The sequence below is a fragment of the Empidonax traillii genome, unplaced genomic scaffold, assembly GCF_003031625.1.
Source record: "Empidonax traillii isolate 1590-97213 ecotype Southwest subspecies unplaced genomic scaffold, ASM303162v1 scaffold761:size885847, whole genome shotgun sequence".
Classification (NCBI taxonomy): domain Eukaryota; kingdom Metazoa; phylum Chordata; class Aves; order Passeriformes; family Tyrannidae; genus Empidonax; species Empidonax traillii.
The window spans coordinates 745,886-758,712 of NW_020955954.1; positions in this window are offsets into that span (position 1 = coordinate 745,886).

Here is a 12,827-nt window from a genome sequence, read left to right on the forward strand (position 1 = left end):
AAGGGGTGGATGGGGGCACACGAGGCTGCAGGTGAGACCAGGGCACATCCAGGCTCCCTGCATCCCCCCCAGCCCCGTTCCAGGGGTGTCCCTGCAGCGCTGGGATCCCCAGCCTTGAATCGAGGGGAAGGGGAATGTGGGGACCCACTGCAGCACCCCCGTCCCACCCACACCCAAACATGAGCGAGTGGAGCCGGCTCATTTCAGCTGATAGCTGGGGCTGAATCCATGGAATCGAGCTGGGACCTCCCATCCTGCACTGCTGCTTCCCACCCGCTCCAGAGCAAAGGCACCAGGGGGGTCCTGAGCCCCCGTGGTGGTCCCGGTGTGCCCTTCCAGAGGTCTCTGCTCCCTCAGCTCCTCGCTCTGTTTCAGCATTTCAGCGTTAATCGTGTTTCTCATCTCATCCCCTGGAGGCAGCGGGTGCTCCGTGCTCCGCTGGCCCGTGGAATATCCCACCTGGTGCGACCTCAGGGCTGCAGAGAGCAGGGGGGGTGCAGCCCCCCGACCCTGTGTTGTGGTCTGGGTTTGCAGCGTGGGGAGGCTCAGGATGTGCCCGGGCAGCTCCCCAGTTCCCTCCCTGCCTCCCTGCCCTGGTCCTGGCTCCTGCAGGGATGCTCAGCCAGGCACGTCCCATCCCTGGCGGGTTTTCCAGCGTGATTATCACTCTTTGTGCCTCAAAGGTACCACCCCAGGGCCTGCCCAGGCTGGGGTGCCACAGTGGCTCCTCTGGCAGCGCTGGGGCAACCATGGCCACCACGTGCCAAGGGAAGTGCTCACCACGAGGCTGAACTGTTCCCGGGGCTGCTCGAGGCAGAGCAGAGAGCTGGGAGCATCCTGGGCTAAAAATGATCCCTGTCCCAGTATCCATATTCAAGTTGCTCCATTCAAATGAATTCCCTGGGGTTGGGATGCCCCCTCCCCACCCTGTGCCCCCCATGGCATCGTGGTCTCACGTGGTGGGAGTTGCAGGGCTCAGGTTCCTGCACTGAGCTGGTCACTGAGGGCCCATTCCTGTGTCCCCCTGTCCCATCCCATCCCATCCCATCCCATCCCATCCCATCCCATCCCATCCCATCCCATCCCATCCCCACGGCCCCCCGTGCTCACCGCGGGCTCACCGGCACCTCCCAGGCTCCGTCACGTCCCTCTGGCAGCTCCTGGCGTGGGTCCTGCCCCGTGTCCAGCTCTCAGGGATCCCTCCTGTCCCTGCTCCCAGGCTGTCCCCTCCCTACCTGCCCTGACCATCCCTCTCCCATCCTTATCTCCGGAAAGGTTCAGGTGATTCAGCCAGGAGCGCTCCTGTGACACGCTGCCGGCTGTGGAGCACCCGGGAGAATCCCAGAGCAGGGCGTGATTTCTGGGAACAGCAGGGAGGAGAGCAGGGAGATGGGAACAGCAGGGAGGAGAGCAGGGAGCTCCCCAGTCGGCCCCTTCGCTGCCTCCTGGCTGATCAGATGTGGGGCTGTGCCTGGCCCTGGGGGGCTGGGGGAGGCGGGGGGTGGCCCCCAGCCCTCTGTGCCATCGATCTGCAATCTGGCCCAGCCAGGTGTGTCATTGTGAGCGGCGATCGCGGCTCCTGCCGTGCCCTTGTGGGCCCCACGCGCAGGAAATGGGACTGTTCAGGCCACTGGACGTTCAGTTTTGTTCAGCTGTGAATTCCCCCGCCCTGGGGAGAGGAGGGGACGTGGGCAGTGGAGGGAGGGTGGTGGAGGGGTGGGAGGGGAGCTGCTGCAGCCCCCAGATGCGGAGGATCCGTGGGAGTCATCGAATCATCGAATCCCAGGATGGTTTGGGTTGGAAGGACCTGAAAGCCCATCTCGTTCCACACCCTGCCATGGGCAGGGACACCTCCCACTAGCCTGGGTTGCTCCAACCTGGCCTTGGGCACTCCCAGGGATGGGGCAGCCACAGCTTCTCTGGGAAATCCATTCCGGGGCCTGGCCACCCTCACAGGGAGAATTTCTTCCCAGTATTCCGTTGATGAGATGGGTGAGAGCACCTTGGGAGGTCACTGCATCCGACCCACCCCCAAAGGCACCTTCCCTGCGCCTTTGCCCCCATCCAGGCCCGGTCTGGGTGGCGGGAGAGGCAAATCCATCGCCGAGCATCCTCATCCCAGCCCCCGGTGCCGGGGAGCGATTCCTCCCCCAGGCACGGCGTGAGCATCCATTCCCCTCGGAGCTGCTCTCTTGCAAGGTAACCAGCATTATATCCGGCCCAATTGCTCCAGCATGATCCTCCTGAATGTTGCACAGCATGTACACGGCGTCTTATGGAAAATACATGCCCCTGGGTGAGCCTTTTAATAGCGCCGGCTCCTGCCCGGGGGGCGGGGGGGCCGCACTCCGCCAGGCGCTGCCAGGGAATGATTGAAAAGTTGGGGCTCGCCGTAGGAAACCCCCCGCTGTGGGGAACAACGTGTTTTCATTCCCCTGCCAGGTAACAAATGAAAAGAATTGCCATGAATGCTAATGGGGAGGGGAGAGGGACGCTGCTGCCGGGGCTGCCGGGGCTGGAGGTGGGGATGGGGAGAGCAGGGATGGGGGGGTCTGGCCCTGGGAATGCGGGAGATGCCGGGGGGGCCCCGCTTTTGCAGGTGGAAGCTGGTGGAAAACATGCCCCAGCACGGTGGGTGTTACAGGGAGGGTGCTCTGGAGTCCTGAACCAAAATCACTTCTTTTGGCAACAAAATACAGCTGGGGGAATGTGCTGGTCCCCTGAATCCCCCTTGGCATGAGTTCCTACCCCTTGGGGAGACCCTGGGTTTGCCAGTTGGAGCTGGTCGTGCCTGGCACGGGACTGATGGGTGCTACAGGGGGGATGTTTTGGTTTGCTGAACCAAAATCACTTCTTTTTGCAACAAAATGCAACTCAGGGAACACAGTAATCCCCAAAATCCCCCCTTGGGGTAGCTCCCATCCTGGAAGGGACTCCAGTTTTTGCAGGTTGGAGCTGGTCATGCTGTGGAAAACACTCCCTGGCACTGGACTGGTGGGCACCACGGGGAGGATGCTCTGATGCTGTACCAAAATCACTTCTTTTTGCAACGAAATGCAGTTGGGGGAACACAGAGATTCCCAAAATTCCAAGCTCCCAACTCCAGGGAGCCTGTCCTGGTGTCACAGCAGAGGTGCCACTGAGCTGGAGCAGCCAGAGAAGGGCTGAGCTGTCACCGTGGCCGGGCTGGGAAGCGGGAGGGTAAACACGGATGAACAGCCTTCACCCACTCTGGTAAATATTTTATATCCCACACCAAGAAAAGACACTCCTATTTAAATGATTTATCAGGGAAGATCATGTAGAGGTTTCCATAAAATATGTAGGGCTCCTAATCCCGACATCATCAAGCCAAGAGGACCGGAATCATTTATTACCCTCCCAACAGCCGCGCGGCCGCGGGGACACGACTGACAAATAAAAGTGTGTTTACAGCTTTTGGGCTCCTCTGGGGAGAGGTAAATCACGGCAGGGGTGGGAAGGGGAGAGGGGGCCGGAAATGAAGCGGCAATTCCCGTCTGTCACAGCAGGGCAGGGCAGGGAGATGCCGGACATGGGGCATCCCGGTGTCCCCCCGGTGTCCCCGGTGTCCCCGGTGTCCCTGTCCCCGTGGTCACGTGCTGGGTGCAGCAATGCTCATTCTCCAGTGGGGTTTGGGGGGTGGGCCCTGGATGTAAACCCCTGTGGGATGTCCCAGTGTGCCCAGATGTCTGTGCATGTCGAGGCTGTGCCATCTGGGATGGGTTTTCCGTGGGCACCAGCAGAGTTGGGATGGGGTCCACAGGGATGGGATCCCTTTCCCTTAGGACTGGAATCACCCCCGTACTGCCACTTGACACCTGGGAGCCTGGGAGGGTGGGCACTGGGGGCAAACCCCTCTGGGATGCCCAGACGTGCTCAGATGTTGTGCAAGTTGCAGCTGGACTGGGATGTGTTTTCCAGGGACATCAGCAGAGTCAGGATGGGGCCTGCAGGGATTCAGCCTCTTTCCTCCTGGAGCTGGTACCCACCCCGTGCTGCCACTCCAATCTCCCATCACTGCAACCCTTGGGTCCATTTACTGAGACTTTTCCCTGTATTCTGTCCCTCAATTATCCCGTTTCCCCATCCTTTTGCACCCATTTGTTGAGGATTTTCCCCCCTCCTCTGCCTCTCCACGATCTCATAACCCACCCCCTCCCCGCATCCCTTGGGTCCGTATATTGGGGTGTTTTTTCCCCCCCTCACCCACTGGCACCGGGCTCGGGGGGTGCCCCCGAGGGGCGGGCGGGCAGCGGAGCGGCGATTTGGAATGCGGCGATTTGGAATGCAGCGGCGGGAGCGCAGCCGTGGGGCCGGCGCCGCGTTATTAAGGGATTAGCAGGTTGTCTTGGCGCTCAATTGTAGATAAGTGCCGCGGTTTGTATTATCTTTTCACGCTGCACCGCGAAGGATGACAAAGAGACAACATGGGTGTCATGGCCTTCAGCATATCATTAAGGGTAATTTGTCTTGCGGGGAGGGGGAGGCGAAGGGAGAGGGAAGGAGAGGAGGCGAGGGAGGACAGGGAAAGGCAGCCTGGGAGGAGAGAGGGGATTAAAAACTAAGAGAGGAGATTAGGAGTGAAATGGGAACTGTATGGAGAGTCAGCCAGGCGGGGAGAGGCGATGGCCACGAGGGGAGGGCCGGGGGGTGTCACCCTGGGACCAGCTCCTGTTCTGGGGGGCTCAGCCAGCAGGAGAGGGAACCTGGGCTGGGGAGGAGGAGACAGGATGGTGGGGGGCTTCACAGAGCCCCAATTCTCTTGCAAGAGCCCCAAATCTCCCCCCAGGCTCCATCATCTATATTGACCTAAAGTAATGAGGGGATCCAGCTGGGTGTCCCTGGAATTGGGACACACTCCAGGGAATAAAGGGAATCCAACCCCCTCAACAGTGGGACAGCTGGGGCATGGTGACAGCTCCTTGGTGTGACCCCCTCCTCAGGGCCACCTGCTCCTTGGTGCAACCTCTTCCTTGTGCAACCCATTCCTCAGTGTAATCTCTTCCTTGTGCAACCCACTCCTCGGTGCGACCTGGTCCCTGATGCAACCCAGTCCTCAGTATAATCCCCTCCTTGGTGCAGCCTGGTGTGGCCTGTTCCTGCTGTCACCCGGGCTGGTGTACAGGGGGAGAAACCCCGTGGTGGCAGCTCCCCCTCACCCCCTGCCCCTCCCCAAAGAGGGTGGTCAAATCCCTGAAGGGCTGCTGGTGGCTCCTGGGGGACACAGACACCCCAGGACAAGGGACATCCAGGTGCTGATGTGATCCCCCAGGTGCCACCGTGGCCCCCCAACCTCTCCCTCCACCGCAGGGACCGGGTGTCCTGGGGCCGGGGACGTGGCTGGGGCTGGGGACGGGGCATCCTCCCGCACCCCCTCCCTCCCCTCCCCTTCTGATAATCCTATTTTTGAACCAGGGGATTAGGATCAATACTTCACTCCTAATGCTGTGGTAATACAGTGTTACACCGCCAGCGCCAGTTCCCTGCTGAAACACTTAAGGTAGTTTAAACCCATTTGTGCCGGGGAGTGCCGTGAATCCACAACGAGCTCCGAGCCCGGCCGAGCCTGAGCCGGGTGCCAGCCTGGGGCTGCCCGCACGGTGCTGCCCACGGCCAGCCCTGGGTGCCCCCAGGGAGCACAGGGGGCTCCTGGACCCCAACAGGGCCATGCCAGGCCAGGACTGTGGGTGCTGGGGCTGCCACAGAGTCCCTGCGGCCAAGCAGGGCCGTGTGGGCAGAGCTGCCACCCTGGGGATGATCCCAACGTCCCTTGGGAAACCCCTCATGCAATGGGCCCCTGGTGGTCCCCCAGGTTCTGGGTGCCCCCAGCTTTATCCCAACTCTACATGTCCCCAGCACTGTCCCCTGGGTGTCCCTCGCTGGCCCTGTGGTCGAGGGATCCCGACCATCCTTGGCTCCAAATTGACCATCCTTGGCTCCAAATTGACCATCCTTGGCTCCAAACTGACCATCCTTGGCTCCAAATTGGCCGAGGGGTTTGAGCGGCTCCCGGGGAACAGAAACACAAACATTTCCATCCCGTGCTGATTCCTAATTAGCTCTGCTTTCATTAGGTGCTAATGGAGAACAGGGATTTGGGATGCTTGGCACGGCTTGGAAATGCTGATTCACCCGGAGACCTCCCTCTTGCCAGGCCAGAGCCCGCTCGAGGCAGCTGCTGGACAAAAAATCCTGGCCAAGCAAGCTCCAGGAATGTCCTGAGTGCTGGAGGGTGTTTGCTGGGCAGCTGGCAGCTCCAGCTCTGGCAAACACCATCCTGGGGATCCAGGGATCCAGGGATCCAGGGCACAGGGAGGGCTGTGTCCCCTGAACACGCGTCAAACATGCTGGGCACGCACACACTCGCACACACAGAAACACCCCCAGCCCCTCAACCCCCACCTGGGGACCCTCCCCACCCCACCATGGAGCCCCTCGGCCTGGGGGTCTCTCACGTGGTCCCTCCCTCTCCCATTTCCCAGGGATTCGGTGTGGGATGCTCGTGACATCTGGCACCAACTGGTGATGATCCGGATCCATCCCCTCTGCTCAGAGTAGTTTTCAATTAAAACCAAAACATCCCGTAATAACCCACAGAGGGGTTTTTATTTCCTTCCCTTCTTTAATTTTTTTGAAAATAAATCTATTATGAGGAGCTTAGAGGTGGATGTAAAACCGGCGAGGGACGATCTGGGGATTAGGGATGGGCATGTTCCTGGTGTGATGAGCAAAGAAAAGACAATCCATCTGGGGCCAGAACAGGTCTGGGAAGAGCGTCCAGCTGGTTTTGGGAAGGGACAGTGGAGCCAGAAAGGGGACATCGGGGCTGGGAAGGGGATGCTGCAGGGGATGGAGCTGGAGGGGTCCCCACCGACGGTTCCGGAGGCAACGGCGAGATCCCAAAGCGGGACCTGCGCTCCCGCCGTGCTCCCACCCCCTCCCGCCTCCCCACGTCCCGTTTAGCATAAAAGTCATTTTGGTCGGGGACCCCCGGCTGCTGCTCCCTCATTCCCCGGCACCGGCGCCCCCGCGGGATCTCCGTGCGGGGCCAGCAGCGTTTAACCCCCCCGCCAAGGGGAATTGGCTGCTTCGCCTCTTCCCTGACCCCAAAAAGACAATGAAATCGTGCACGAAACCAATAGATTTGAGCCACAGGCCTGCGGAGAGGAGAGAGGAATAAAATACAGATGGAGCCTCGTGCGGTGGGGACGGGAATGGATTCCGAGCGGGAGCCGGGACGTGCCGGGGCTGCCCGGGGTCGGGATGGGGTGACCCCCCCAGTTCCACGTGCACCTCATGGCAATGCTCGGGGTGGCTGTCTGGGGGCCCAGTCCTGCTTGTCCTTGAAAAATGTCCAGAATTTCCTCCCCAGGAATTGCCAGCCTGATTTTCGCAGCCGCTTTGGGTGAAAAACCCACGTTCTGAGCAAATCCTGCAGCTGCGGGTTCTGTGGGTGGGGCCACAGGGGTACCTGGAGCATCCCGGGATGGCTCATCCCGGCTCCCTGCGGAGCTGGAACCCTCAGAGCCTGCTCATCCCCCTGCCTTAACGCACCACCTCTATTTATTCTGCTCCTGTAACTGTAAAATTGATTTTCTTGCAACAAGCCGCTCGTCTTTCACCACCCAACGCACCCAAACGCTCCGACATAAGACACTGGCAATTTTTAATTAGTTTCCTTTCTCCCTCCTGCCTCCCCGAGCAGGCATGTGGAACCGGAACAGGGCAGCCCAGAAAGGAGCGGGATCCAGAGGTGACAAAAGCACTTTTTATCCTTGATATGATTATTAATAATACACTCGTTTACCTAACGAGGCGGGAGCGCGGGAGGGGGGGGCGCAGGGAGGTGATTAGTGCTGCCTTCAGCTGCAGCCATGCAGGAGTAGCTTCAAACACTGGAATCTTTAAACATTGTCTGGGAGCAGCTCCAGGATGTTGGTCCCTTCCCCACAAACACCCACGGACCCCCAGCCCAGCCCTGGCTCCTGCAGGGGCTTCACTTGGTGGGTCCTGCCAGTGTCCCCTGGGTCGTGGGGGGTTTCTCAGGAGGCCCTGGAAAGTGACCCCCTCACCCACACGTGGGTGACCCCAGCCCAGGATTAACTGGAAAACCCACAGGGCTCATCACACCCCTCTGATAACGAGCCTGGTGTAATTAAAGCCTGAATGGCTGGTTTGGGGAGCCCCAGGGCTCTGGCACACCCTGTCCCCCTCCAGCCCCACCAACCCCACAGGGGCTGCTGTGAGTGCCCATTTTGGGGGTCCCACCGCCCTGTGCCCCCCAAGGGGCTGTGCTAAAGCCAGAAGCCCTCGGATGAAGCCTCAGGGACACAGCGAGGTGCCAGTGCCACGTGTCCCCTGTCACCAAGGCCCTGGATGGAGGTCACTGCCACTGCCCTGGGCTGGTGCTGAGCGGGGCAGCCCTGGCGTGACCCCCCAGCCCCCTGTGCCCCCTGTCTGGGTGGGAGAGGTATCCAGAGCCCCGAGCATCCCCCTCAGGAAGGGTCCCCGGGAGCAGGGAAAGGGCAGAGGAGTGAAACCCCAAACACCAGCACGTGTGTGCACCCCGGTGAGCTGCCCAGAAAAAGTTACTGTTGGGTGGGGAGAAAGGACAGAATAAAAGAAAAAAAAAAAAAAAAAGAGAGAGAGAGAAAAAACCAGGGGAAAAAAGGGCAGGAAAGTCCTGCGGCCTTTTGCCTTGTCAGTTCTCCGTCTGCTGTCACTCAGCCGCCGAATTCTCCTTCAAGTTGTCATAGCGAGGCTGGCGGGGATTATGCGGCGGCTCTGTCCAGAATTGATTCATGTGGAACGCGTGCTTGACGGGCGGAACCGCCGGGCTGAGCGGGAGCCGCTGAGACCCCCGATTTTCCCACCTTCCTCACACAATCTGGTATTGTTTGGCCGCAGCCTTAGTGATCCCTGCGCCGGGGCTGTGACTGACACAGCTTTGAGGCTCTAAGGCGTATTTTGAATTTCTAAAACCTCTCAGGAAGTCCCCGGGGTGCCTTCTGCCATTGTCTTGTTTCTCCTTTCGCCTTTTTCCCTTTCCACCCCGAACCCCTCCTGCATCCCCCACCGCCTCCTCCTCCCCCTTTTTTTTGCCCCTTCCTCCCCCTAATTCCAGCCCCTCAATCCCCGACACAACCCTTTTTTTTTCTCTCCTTTCCCCCCATGTTTATGCTCCGACCCTCCCTGGAGCTGCTCAGCCACTTCGCAAACACGATTTAAAAAAAAATTAAATAAAGCAGAGAAAAACTAAATAAAGCTCTAAAAGTTCCCAAATCCTTGATCCGCTGTGGAGAAGAAGAGCTTTACTTGTTTGCTTTTAATCAGCTGACACAAACCCTGGGATGTGTTGAAAAATAATAATAGTAGAAATAAATCTTTCGCCGAGTCATAATGGAGATAAATCTTTCACCGAAACTTAATAGAAATAAATCTTTTACCTAATCTTAACAGAAAGAAAGCTTTCAGCTGATCTATCGTGTCCTGCTGCCCACACTGCTCCGGTCATCCATCCTCATCCATCCCCATCCATCCCCACCCATCCCCACCCATCCCCACCCATCCTAATCCATCCCCACCCATCCTAATCCATCCCCATCCCTGCCATCCATCGCCCCCGGGGTCATGCAGAGGGACCACACCACAGGCTCTGGACGAGGAGTTTCCAGCTGGATGAAGCTTTCCCAGCAGGAGCTCCCCGAGGGGAGCAGGGCCCTCGTTCCCCCTGCTCAGGGTCCGGGCTCTGCCCCTGCCCCGCCACGGCCCCCCGGCCCCTCCAGGCCCAGCACTGTATAACCATTTCCCATTTCCAGTCTTAATCTTATAAGAACGAATTGAGAATGACCAGTGTAAATACACAGGTGCCACTGGGAGCAGAAACCACTCTTTAATCTCGGATATGAAAACAATTCCCTGCTCCGCGCGCTGGCAATCAGCGAGTGCCATCAGCGCCGCGCTCTCCCCGGGAACACGAGAGCTTATAAATATGAATTAGTGCAGAGAAAATCTACTCTCTTACCTAAAGCTAAATGTTATCTGGGTCCCTTTCCAGCAGTGGCTGACATTTCCAGAGTGCTTTTAGTCACATCTGCGGGAAGACAACTCATTTCTTGTCTAAAAAAAAAAAAAGGGAAGAGAGGGAGAAAGGGAAGAGGGAGGAAACAGAGGAGGATGCAGGGAGAGGCTGGGAAAGAGGGAATGCTGGATGCCTGAGCCTCCTCCAGGAGATGGGAGACGCTGGGTGGGCTCTGGATCGGCTCCTGGAGCCAAAGCCCAGAGGCAGCGGCATCAGGTGATCCCACCTGAGGTGCTGGTGGGGCACCTGTGGAGCACCAAGAGCAGGAACTGCTGCCTGAGCTGGAGCTGGGAACATCCCCAGGGATGCCCAGAACCAGAGAGGTTCAGCACTCCTGGCCTGGTGCAAAGAGGGGCTTGTGCTGCCCTGCCAGAGCCAGGGAAACTGAGGCACAGCGTGGGAACTGCTCCCAAGGGCCGAGGGGGTGTCCTTGGAGAGCGGGGAGCTGATGGGATGGTGGGCCCTGGGCATCCCCAGCAGCAGAACCACGTCCCAGACATGGGCTTTGCTCTGCTCCAGCAGCATCCCAGGCTCCAGCACCTCTCCTGCCTCTCCTACCCTCTGGCTCTGGGAGCACGAGGGACCCCCCAGAGGGCCCCACGACCCCCGGGCTGACGATGGGGCACGATGTGACCCCACAGCAGCTGCAACCCCCCTCCTGCTCCCTCCCACCGCCCCGCTCCCTGCAAACACGTCTTCGAGGGAAGGATCCAGAGCCCGGAGAGGCTCTAATGGGATGCTTAAGCCGCCTTTTAGGTTTTTAATGAGCGGATCCCGGCAGGAATGCTAAACACGGGCAGGTACAGCCCAGCCCCGCCGGCAGCCGCGCGTGTTCCCGTGTCCTTGTCTGGCTGAAGTGAGCTCTGACCTCATTTGCTTCGCGCCGTTCAATTAACGAGGCGAGCGGCGCTGGGATGGGGGGGGGGAGATGCTGGAGGGGGTTCACCCCGTGTATTAATTTCCATTTTATGTTCCAAACAATTGAGCAGCACACGGAAGCAGCCGGTCCCTCGCGGGGACGTTCCCAGACTCTGCTCTGCCGGCGCTGGGATTTGCTGGGGACACCCAGCTGGACGCTGCTGGTCTGGGGGCTTGGGGGGACCGTGGGGGTCCCCTCTCAGGCCTCGCCATCCCGTTCCCCACGCAGGGAAGGGCCCCGTGGCCGTATTTGGTTCATGTCCTTCCATCTTGTGCTTCATCCGGAACGTCGATGGCTGCCACTGAGACAGAAATGATTGGGAAAGGGCGACAGAGGGAATGAAATGTTTCCCGGGATGTTAAAATAGCGACTTCAGGCACCTAAATTTATGCTGCTCTGAAATGGATTTTAGTCCAGTGTAATGAGAGAACAGAATAATTAATTCCTCTCCCGCAGACAAAAGGCTGGAGGCTCAAATCCAGCCCCATCGTCCCACTGAGCTGGAGGAGGATGGGACAGGTCCTGGAGCCGGGGCTGGATCGCTGGATCCAGCCCAAGGCCTGGATTTGCCCCTGGGAATGTGTCCCAGCTGGGGATGGGGTGCTGCAAAGGGCAGTCCCCTCCTCTTGGGGATTTGGGGGTGCTGGGGTGTTCAGGGCACTGGGGCTGCCCCATCCCGATCTCCTCCTGCCCAGGCTGGATCCCACCCAGGGGTGTCTGCGGGTGCTCTGGGGGGACTGTACCCCTCTCTGAGACCTGAATTGTGGGGTTTCCAAAAGGAAGGAGCTTCCTCTGTGCTTCCAGCACGGCCCCTCACTCTTTGGGGGCCAGGGATGAACGGGGGGATTGTGTTTGTTCAGAATCAAGTGATAAATATTAATTATGCAAAGCAGCCTTTCCCAGCCCACCCTTGTCTCCACAGCATGCCAGCACGGGGGAGCAATGGAGGCAGAGTCAATTTATTCATGGAGCAGGTCACTCCCTGCACGAACATCCCTTTCAAAAGGGAGTTGCAACTGGAGGAGATCAAGCGGGGCTGAGTTTGCCTCCCTCAGATATGATAAAATATTCTAATAAATACTGAGGAATCCATGGGGAGGACAATGTTTTATGCCATAGAGACCTTCGCAGCAGCATTTTTCATGGGGGTCTCCCACTGCCCCTTGGCCCCACCAGGGGGTCAGTGCCCCACGGGGTGCTCTCCTTGTTTCCAATTTTTAGTAAGAAAACATTTAAATTGGATGTTCAGGAGGAATTTCCTCCTTCCTTCGCTGCAGGAAACACAGCAGCCCACAGGACCTGGGTATAACTGCACCCCAGCCCCCTCCCCACTCCCACCCCACTCCTGGACCCACTGTGACACCATTCCCATCCCATCCCCACTCACCCCCCATCCCTGGACCCATCCCAAACCCATCCACAGTCCCACCCCAGTCCAATACCTACTCTCATCCCGTCCCTGGCCTCATCCCACCTCTCTCCTCAATCTCACATCCATTCCACCCTGTTCCTGGCCCCAGCCCAGCCCAGCCCAAATCCCGGTCCCACTCCAGCTCTGCCATTCCCAGTCCCATTCCCACCCTCCCAAACCCATTCCCACTCCATCCCCGTAACCCAATCCCGCCCCAATCCCAATCCCAATCCCAATCCCAGCCCCTCCCCGTCCCCTCCCACCCCCGTTTCCCCCCCGCTCCCCCGTCCCCATCCGGTGGGCGACGGCGTCACCGTGCGGCCACTGCGGGCAGAGCCCGCGCCCCCCGGCGGGACGCGACCCCCTGTCCCGGGGACAGCGGGCTCGGGGGGCTC